The sequence below is a fragment of the Patiria miniata genome, unplaced genomic scaffold (assembly GCF_015706575.1).
Source record: "Patiria miniata isolate m_02_andy unplaced genomic scaffold, ASM1570657v1 HiC_scaffold_6, whole genome shotgun sequence".
Lineage (NCBI taxonomy): Eukaryota > Metazoa > Echinodermata > Asteroidea > Valvatida > Asterinidae > Patiria > Patiria miniata.
Genome location: NW_024037073.1, coordinates 25475794 through 25484788, shown reverse-complemented (window position 1 = coordinate 25484788; position 8995 = coordinate 25475794). Strand labels below are relative to the sequence as shown.

The 8995-nt window shown below is 39.5% G+C and overlaps 1 non-coding gene across 1 annotated transcript; it reads left to right on the top strand.

The window, feature by feature from the left end:
- Positions 1-7230: 7230 nt before the first annotated feature.
- On the top strand, positions 7231-7303 carry Trnav-aac. Its single transcript has one exon. It is a non-coding gene; the product is annotated as a tRNA-Val (tRNA).
- The last annotated feature ends 1692 nt before the right edge of the window (positions 7304-8995 follow it).

Genomic DNA, 8995 nt, shown 5'->3' with positions numbered 1-8995 from the left:
CAATATGGCGGTGCAGTCTGGACCTCCAGCTGTACACAGTGCAGCGTATGACTCGTAGCGTAGTGTAGTGTAGACTTACCATCGGGTAAACTGTTCGTGTGCTCCGTGCCCTGGCTAGCAACAGATTGATGTGCTGCACCTCTTCATGCAAGTACATGTACATGTACGCCCTCAATGAAAGCGCACTATGCAACTGATCACGTGACGTGCTTCATAGCAACACTCGTAGCGATGTATGATTTGCATTACAATGGGCCCTCTTTAATTAAGCCAGGGTGTCCCGACCTGAAAGCTTATACACAATAACTCACAAATTACATTAATAAAAAATAACAATTTTGCCAACATGAAAAGTTACCTCTTGTTAACTGTGGTACTAGAGATGTCTTACACTCCCAGTTTAATTTGTTTTAATTAAGAGAATACTTTTCAGAACATTTTCATAACAATTTAAGAACCATTTAAGAACCTTTTCCAAACAAGTTAAGAATGATTTTAGAATATTTTAAGAGCACTTTAATAACACTTTTAAATTATGGGACGTCTCTAATGGGAGCAGTACTCAGAAAGAATAGTTTGGGACCTAACGGTTCGTTTCTTCTTAAGCTTGGCATTGAAGATGATGTCAAACATCCACATCCTTTTCTGATCTTGGTTGCTATGCCGGACTGAAACTTGGTGACGATGAACGTTTTTGTCATCTTGGTAGCAGTCCAGCTCAATGTCTCCTCAAGATCGATGTCTGGCACCAGCTCACTCGAACTGGTCCCAGTTGGAGCAGTAAGTTTTTGATGCTGGACCATTTATTGATACAGCACTCTGGTATGGTCGACTGCTGCATTTTTCTCCTTCAGAACCCAGGTTATGGTGTCGTTCTTTAGTTGGGCCTCGCTTGTTTTGATTGGCTCTGCATGTTTTGATTGGCTCTGCATGTAGAGATCCCGCCTGCATGGCTTCTTCTACAGGTGACTCGGCCCTAGAGGTGTGTTGCATTCGATGCTTGAGGAAGCTGGACAACAGCTAGCAATTTACGCCTTGTTACACAGCAATTAGGTTTGGATTTGGACGGGGTCTACCCGATGTTCCCCAATACCTATATATGTTCCCCAAAATCCTCAGGGTTAGGCTTAGGGTTAGTGTTAGGTTTAGATGGTTAGGGTTAGATGGTTAGGTTTAGATGGTTAGGTTTAGATGGTTAGGGTTAGATGGTTAGGGTTAGATGGTTAGGGTTAGATGGTTAGGTTTAGATGGTTAGGGTTAGATGGTTAGGGTTTACGTTAGGGTTAGATGCTAAGGGTTAGATGCTTAGGGTTACATGCTTAGGGTTAGATGCTTAGGGTTAGATGCTTAGGGTTACATGCAGATGCTTCCAGGGTTAGGGTTGTGGAACATGTAGGTATTGGGCAACATAGGTAGGCACCTGGTTCAGACAATGCCAGACTTGCATAGGCGATAACTCTTTCTTTCCCTTCCTAAACTTGCGAGAGAACTCACTGATCCCATCCCTGCTGGCATCAGATCGAGTATGTATTGGCCCTCCAGTTGAGAGTAACCCAGGATAGGGGCCTCCTGCAATCCTGTCTTGAGGGTGTTGAAAGAGCTGTCACACTACTCGTCCCATATGAAATCACGATTCTTCTTGGTTAAACAGTGTACGTAGTGGCCGTGCTTGTAGTAGGAAGAAGACTTTGAAAAGTACTTCACAAAGGTTTGAATGGTCTTTGTATGTTTGAAGGGTTTGTTTTGCATGAGGTATGCAATTCTCATTCGTCTTTGGTAGTGGTTTGGCAGGAGTGGGAACAAAGTTTAAATCTTTACTCGGGGCTGTTTTCTCTGATGTGGAGATGGATAGCTTACGATAGGTTGAATATAACGTGTTCATTGTTTTTGTTTTTGGCCAAATAAGCTCGGGATTGGGTTTCATTTACTCGGTGGAGTTCCATGTGAACTTTTACAAGGAAGCTTGAAATATTTGAAATGATATGTATTGTAGGTTGTGTTTCCAGATGTCGAAGGAGTATACAGTTTCATTCTTGTCCAAACACCATTGTTTTGGTGCTCGATGTGAACTGGCCATGGTGATTGGAAGGGTAAGGACACTCTTGTTGGTAAAAACTGAAAGTTAGTGTTATTACGCAGCTGTAGTATCAGCTGGCTAGCTGTTCACCTGTTTGTGAATGATGCACAGGGTCGGAAGTCCAAATGTAGCACTCAAAGTCGGCGGTTTGTTGTGACCAGTCCTTTTATGAGCTGAAAAGTGCATGGAAATGTTTCCAACGCTGCCACCATGCCACTATAGTAGTTGAATGGGGGATACCACATGAATGAATCACGGTCAAGTACCTCCCTCTCTCTTCAGTCCGATGGCACAATTTGCACTCAGTGGCCATTACTAGTCTACGCCAACAATCTTGATCCACTGCTGATCTTGATGCTGCTGCAAGTCACTGTCTGGTCCACTGCTTTATGTCGTTGGTTCCATGATGTTGTTGAATGACGTCTCTTCCCATAGACCAATCCCTGGATCATTTCTTTGTCGATTCCTTTGCGGCGCATGACATGGCCAAAGAAATGCATCTTCCGCACAGCCATCTGTTGTCTCAGCATCAACTCACTCCCTGTGGTATCCAATACCCAGCGGTTGGTCCTCCTCTCCATCCACATCACTCGGAGAACGCGTCTGTATGCCCAGATCTCAAAGGCATCCACTCTACGCTAGTCTGCCCTTGGACTCACAACCATAGGAAGCTATAGCTATAAATAGTGACACACACATGTTACAATAACAATATAATAATATAAAGGACATCAATACAGTGAAATAGTAAATTATAAGAATTATGCACAGAAGATACGTGTGCCACAATATTGCACTACATGTATGAGACAAAACAAAACAAGAAAAAAAAACATGTTCACATCACATAATCACCACATTCTTAAAAAAATAAAATATACTGAAAGAACAGAACAAGGATTAAAAATGACAGGCCTGGTGTGCTATTACCCCGATTTGAGTCTATGCAGCACTCTGTTCCCTGGCTAGCAACAGACTTATGCACAATGCCTCTTTTTCCCACAAGTACGCCCTCAATGATCGTGCGCTACCAATCTGAAAAGGTGACACGCTTTATAGCAGCACTTCACATGCTTTATAGTTGTCACCTCTAATATGTCGGAATCTACATGTATACTGTATACTCACCAGCTTAACTTTGCAAATAAAAAAAATGGATGTGAAAATTTCGTTGGAATAATTCCTTTGGCAATGAAGGGGGGGGGGTAATGTTACTGCAAAAATAGATTTAACATTAATGCCACCATACTCTGTGTGCCTCAGTGTTTCATCGAAATATAATTTGGAAACTGTTCTCTGATTATTTCATTTAAACACGATATAGACCTACCTTGACAAATAAAAATGGTAATCTAATTCTTCTCACATATGGATCATGTGCCAACTTTCTAACCATAAATATTTTACTTTCTTCAATTACCGACTATCAAAAAGCATTGAAAATACCAGTAAAATGTGAAATTATTCTTTTGAATTAAAAAACTCTGGAAATGTTTGAATAATATAGTACTCAAGTTATTACTCATACGCATATATGTTATTGATAATTCATAGCATAATATGGTAATATTTATTGTCCTTTCATAGTCAACTTGAATATGTCTGAGTCAATACTTTATACTCATCAGGTTAACTTTGAAAGTTTAGTTGCATGTGAATATTGCATGGGAATAATACTGAAGGCAGTGATGAAGGATTAACGCTACTGCGAACATTGATTAAATGAGATCAATATGCCACCATACTCTTTGAAAATATATTAAAAATGGCATTTTACTATATTAGAGTATTGGTATACAGAACAGGTCTAAATATATACATGTAGGACACTTAAGTTGGGATTTGCTTTCTCTGACGATCAAATTGCTTGAGAGTCAACAAATTCAAATCAATGTTGACTCCAATGAAACTTCTGCATTGTGCCACATTGAATGTCAGTTGGAAGACCACCTTACCACTGGCCAGTTGTTTGGTGGTTAGCTATGCTATTTTATAAGGGCACACTAATCAGTATTCACAGCCTTTTACAATCCTACAAGGACAAGCAGGACCTGAAGTGCAGACTTGGAGAATCTGCTGTGAATGTGGTAAAGTGCAAGACATCACCTACGAGACTCAGTGAATAAAGATCCCTGTTTTGGCCCATCCTCACTGGACAGTCCGACGGGTCACCTATACCCAAGGACTCGGCACCCATAGCAATGTTTCCCCACTTTAGCAAGCCTACGGGTCTTCTATACCCATGGCATCTTACTCCTGTGCTGGACCCAGAGACAATAGACGTGCTTCATTAACCTTCACTGGAGGAGCAGTAATGATTGCCTGTACTCTGTGAGGAGCATCTCCATAGCCAAGGAGTCAGGAGTCATCCAGCCCTCAAGGATAGCCCCAGCTTCTCTCGTCTCAGTAGCATCTTCTGTCACTGATGATGCACAGAATGAAGACCGGGAGTCATGGAAAACATGAGCTTGCCCCAGTTGCTGGTTTCACTTTAAAGGTAAGACTGTGCCACACTTTTTAATCGTTGTGAAGAGAAAATATCTCTGAAGAGAAATGCGTTATCTCCTTGGTGAAAACTAACTAACACAGCAATTGTTGGCCTCTACTTTTGAATCCCCTCATGCAAAGTTGTTCTTGTCATGTGGATTAATTGTCTTTGTGACCTGACACATTGCAAATCATAATACACATCTAGTCAATACCTAAGTTGGTTCATTTTCCTGTCAACTAAGTTTGCATGTCTTTAAACCATACAAACACGGGTTCTATTCCATCATAACAGTCTGGAGGATGGCTGCCCTTATATGCTGTACCTCTTTCCTGTTTGAGTAAATCTTTCACCGAGAGCTTGGTCTTCTATGATTCACTCAGGCCCTTTTTTTCCCCTGTGTCCCTTTCTGTTGCCTTGATGAATTTGCCCTGGTAGTGTGTCATTATGTAGGTTGTTTTGCCTGACAAAATGACCAAATATTGCAATGTGACCGAATATGGCAATTAATTTCTCAAGGGTGTTACTGTTGCTGTATTGCATATGCTCTAATAAATATCACTTTCAAACAAATGTTTGATGTAAAGTGTAAAATCTCTTTAAAATGCTAACTTGACACAAATTATGGCTTCTCTTAATGACCAAATCTTGGTCGGCAACAGGATTTTCTGTGAAGCTTTGGACAAGCGTTATCAGATTTTATTTCTCTCCTCTTTACAACTGCAACTTCTCAGAGAATTCTATGAAACCTTTTGCAAGAATGAAAAAAGAAAATAGTTGATAATCTAACCATGTTTTTAACAAAATGTATGTGTAACATGGTGCACAACTTCTAAACAAAAAGAAACAAAAATTTAATACCACTTGATAAAAGAAGTCATTATTGGAAGTCCTCCCCCCCCCCCCCCCCCCTTTCACGTGAAACACCTCATAGTTAGGTTTGAATGATGAAGATCTGATTTCCTATCAGCGAGAAATTTTTTATTGTTGAAGCTGTAATAAGAAATGTTTGTTGTGCGGTGTATGAACATATGAAGAGTTTATTTCCCAAATGCGATATATGTACGCCACTGTCTTCCCTTTGAGAATCCTACTCTCCCCTGGCTGCCAAAAAGCATTTCAACAGCTATTATAGGGTGTCCCTCCAAAAACGCATCAGTTTCAAAAACTGTAATTATGAACAATCAAGAAAATTTGATGATATAAACTTTGGTAGTGTATAGTGCACTTGACCATAAGCTTTGATTGGATACCAATTGCAATTTATGTTCTTTCATGTTGGCTGAGCAATCTTTTTTTTAACTGATGTACGATAAAATGACAATTGCCACATTTGGACATGTGGAAGGATTTGGAGAATAGGCAAAAAGACTTCTAAATAACTATTGATATGATTGATCTGAAATTTTTTAAGAGTGATAAAAGTTAAGATTCAATCGAGTTTTTGTTTCTGTTGGAAGCAGCTCATTGATTTTGATGTTAGATGTGAAATCCAGATAACCAATGCTTCTAAAGTGCAGTAGTGGGCATTTCCGACTACTTTTAGTCAAACAATGAATGTTCAGGCATCTGGATCAACTTACAATTGGTGTCATATTGAAGCTAATGCCCAAGCACATCTTGCAATACCAAATTTATCATGACAATATTACGTTTTCCTACAATCCCATTTTAGTTTCCTAAAATCACAACTGTTGCATTTTGTAGGGGGCACCCTGTTTACTTAAACTGAACTTCAGAACACAATAGAGCCAAAAAATTAAGTTTAGAAACAGCTGTTATACTGTTTTTATTCTTTTAAGTTTTGTAACTGAGCAAAGTTACCACCTGCTATTATCGTTTTGATTTTTAATTCTGTCATTCAATATAATTACCCCATCAGCATCTGGGTCTGTATTGTATTACAGTGTATTTATTCACTGAATAATAAATCATAGGGTGCCTTCAAGTAGCTCACTGGGATCGACTCTGTAAAAGAAGACGTTAGCTATGACAGCCGGACTAATCGAACATTAAACCGTGGGCCATCACGATCCTCACGTGATGTCTGTACAAAATGCCCATTTCAGACTGGGTCTTAACTTTGAGATTTACTGCTTTGCAGTAAGTTGAAAAAGTAAAAAAAGTTTGGCTGGAATTACAGCCTCTAAAGTTAAATTAACTACATAAATAATGACCTTTTTACTTGAAATAAGTTGATTTTTGGGTCCGCTCAAGATTTTCGCTGTCCAGCCGCCAAATTTGTTCGTTTCTTGAAATGAACAAACAACACATGTATGCATGTGACCTGTTCCCACCACTGAGACATCGACCCGGGTGAGCTACATGCACATTGTACTCGAATGTACCCTAAGAGTGCTAGGGCAGTTTTGGTTCTACAGTGAGTAACAGGCAGGGCAGTTTTGGGCGCTATAGTGACTAAAAGTTAAAATAAAATATGCAGGCCTGCACCAGGGATGGGTGCTTATACGTGTACCTTTGAAAAGTGTCATTTGAACAGCTAAATTATATTTTTGTTGTGTGATTTATGGCTTGCATACATTTTGCTTGCACAATGTAGGCCTAAGTCTTTACAATTTGCAATAATTAGGTTTTGCCCTTCACCAACATATAACCACTGTCTACTCGGTGTGTTACCCCCGAGTGAAAGTTAAACAATCTTCGTGCTCGGTGGTCGAGTGGTAAGACGTCTGCTCAACAAAGCAGAAGGTTGTGGGTTCGATTCCCACCCGAGTGCTTTTGCTGACTTTCACTCGGGTTGAACACACTGAGTATACAGTGTTTATACGTCGATGAAGGGCAAAACCTAATATTGATGCAAATTCATCTTATGAATAGTCTTTACTACTTGAAATGAACACTCCCGGATAGAAATGATACATGACACTCATTTGAAAATCCTCTGTACAGGCCTGGCATATCTTTTGAAAGTAAAGGTCTCATTGGCCTACATGTAGGTTGGAATAACATGGCTTGATAGGATCATTTGCAAGTACTCAAAAATTTGCCTTATGAAATAACCTGTTAAATAAAGGCACACATTTTGTTCATGATCTTTTAAAGATGTGACTCTTGAGCTGAAAAGTTAGCTATTTTATTTACATTTCTGTAATTGCAAATGATATATTGGCCTTTCAAGATAGCTTTTGCTATTGATTTAAATTTCTGTTGAAAAGCACTGATTATACAGTGCCCGTAATTATAATAAATAATGAATGTTTGTGAGTACAATGGTAAGAATTAATTTCATGAGGTGACAGATGAAATGTTCCATTACACGAGGCGAAGCTGAGTGGAATGGAACATTTCATCTGTCACCGAATGAAATTTTTCTTTCCATTGCACGAACGTGAAACATTCATTATTTGTATAATATAAATTATCCTGATGCAAATTCCATCAAAAGTCAAATACTGACAAAGTGTAATTTTTCTAATGATGAATGGAAAGAGAGCCCACATGTTTGCAATTGTAGTGGCTTGGTGTAAGAGTATGGTCTTGTACTTGTAACAGCCCTTGGGTATGTTGCAGTTAGAAGTGGATTGCACCAGAATTCCTGGTGTAAGTTTTACAGGACAAAAAGATCATGACAAAACTGTACAATGAAAAGTATGCTAACATAGTCTGCTTTTACAAATATGTCTAAAAATAGGGAAATTGTTCAAACTATATGTTGACCAGTTATATAGCTCAGCATGTCAATGCCGTGGTGTATTTACTCATGTGGGGCATTTACTGCTCAATATACATGGCACTCAAACACAAAACTGAAGGTACCGTGGAGCACTTGGTCTTGATAAAACACCACGCCCCACACCACAGGAGTCTTACAATATTGATCCAATTTCAAACCAGAGGCCATCTGCCCATTCACTGCTTGTACACGTTATACCCTGATCAAAGCGGGGTACATGTACACTGAAAATAAAAGTGAGATAGCATTGGCACGCCAGTCTTATTAAAGAGGGTGACCTCCTTGGTGTGTGCAAGATACAATTATTACACATTATTGATGTGCAATGCCATATCTGTATTTATTAGCAAGATGGCTTTTGTGCCAATTGTAAGCCACTTCTTCCTGCATCTTGGTGCCAAACATGATATGACTGTGCATTTATTTTGGTGTAAAGTAAAAACTTTACCTGGGTTAAAGCCAAATTTATCAGATTTATAAATAAATGCAAATGTGAACATGTATGATCTGGCAAGGATTCTAAAGAGTAATTTAATAAGCAGTGTATGCAGCTGTGTCATTGCAATTGCTTCTTCAGGGAGTTGGGACCCTTCCCGTGCTGATCCCCAGGTCCAACTGACTCAGTCGCATAATAAAGGGTCTCGATCTCAGGGTGACAAGTTTACAGTGCAGTGGAAACGATCATAGGTGAACTTTGCGCCATCACTGATCAACACGAGGCACTGATGCATGGTGG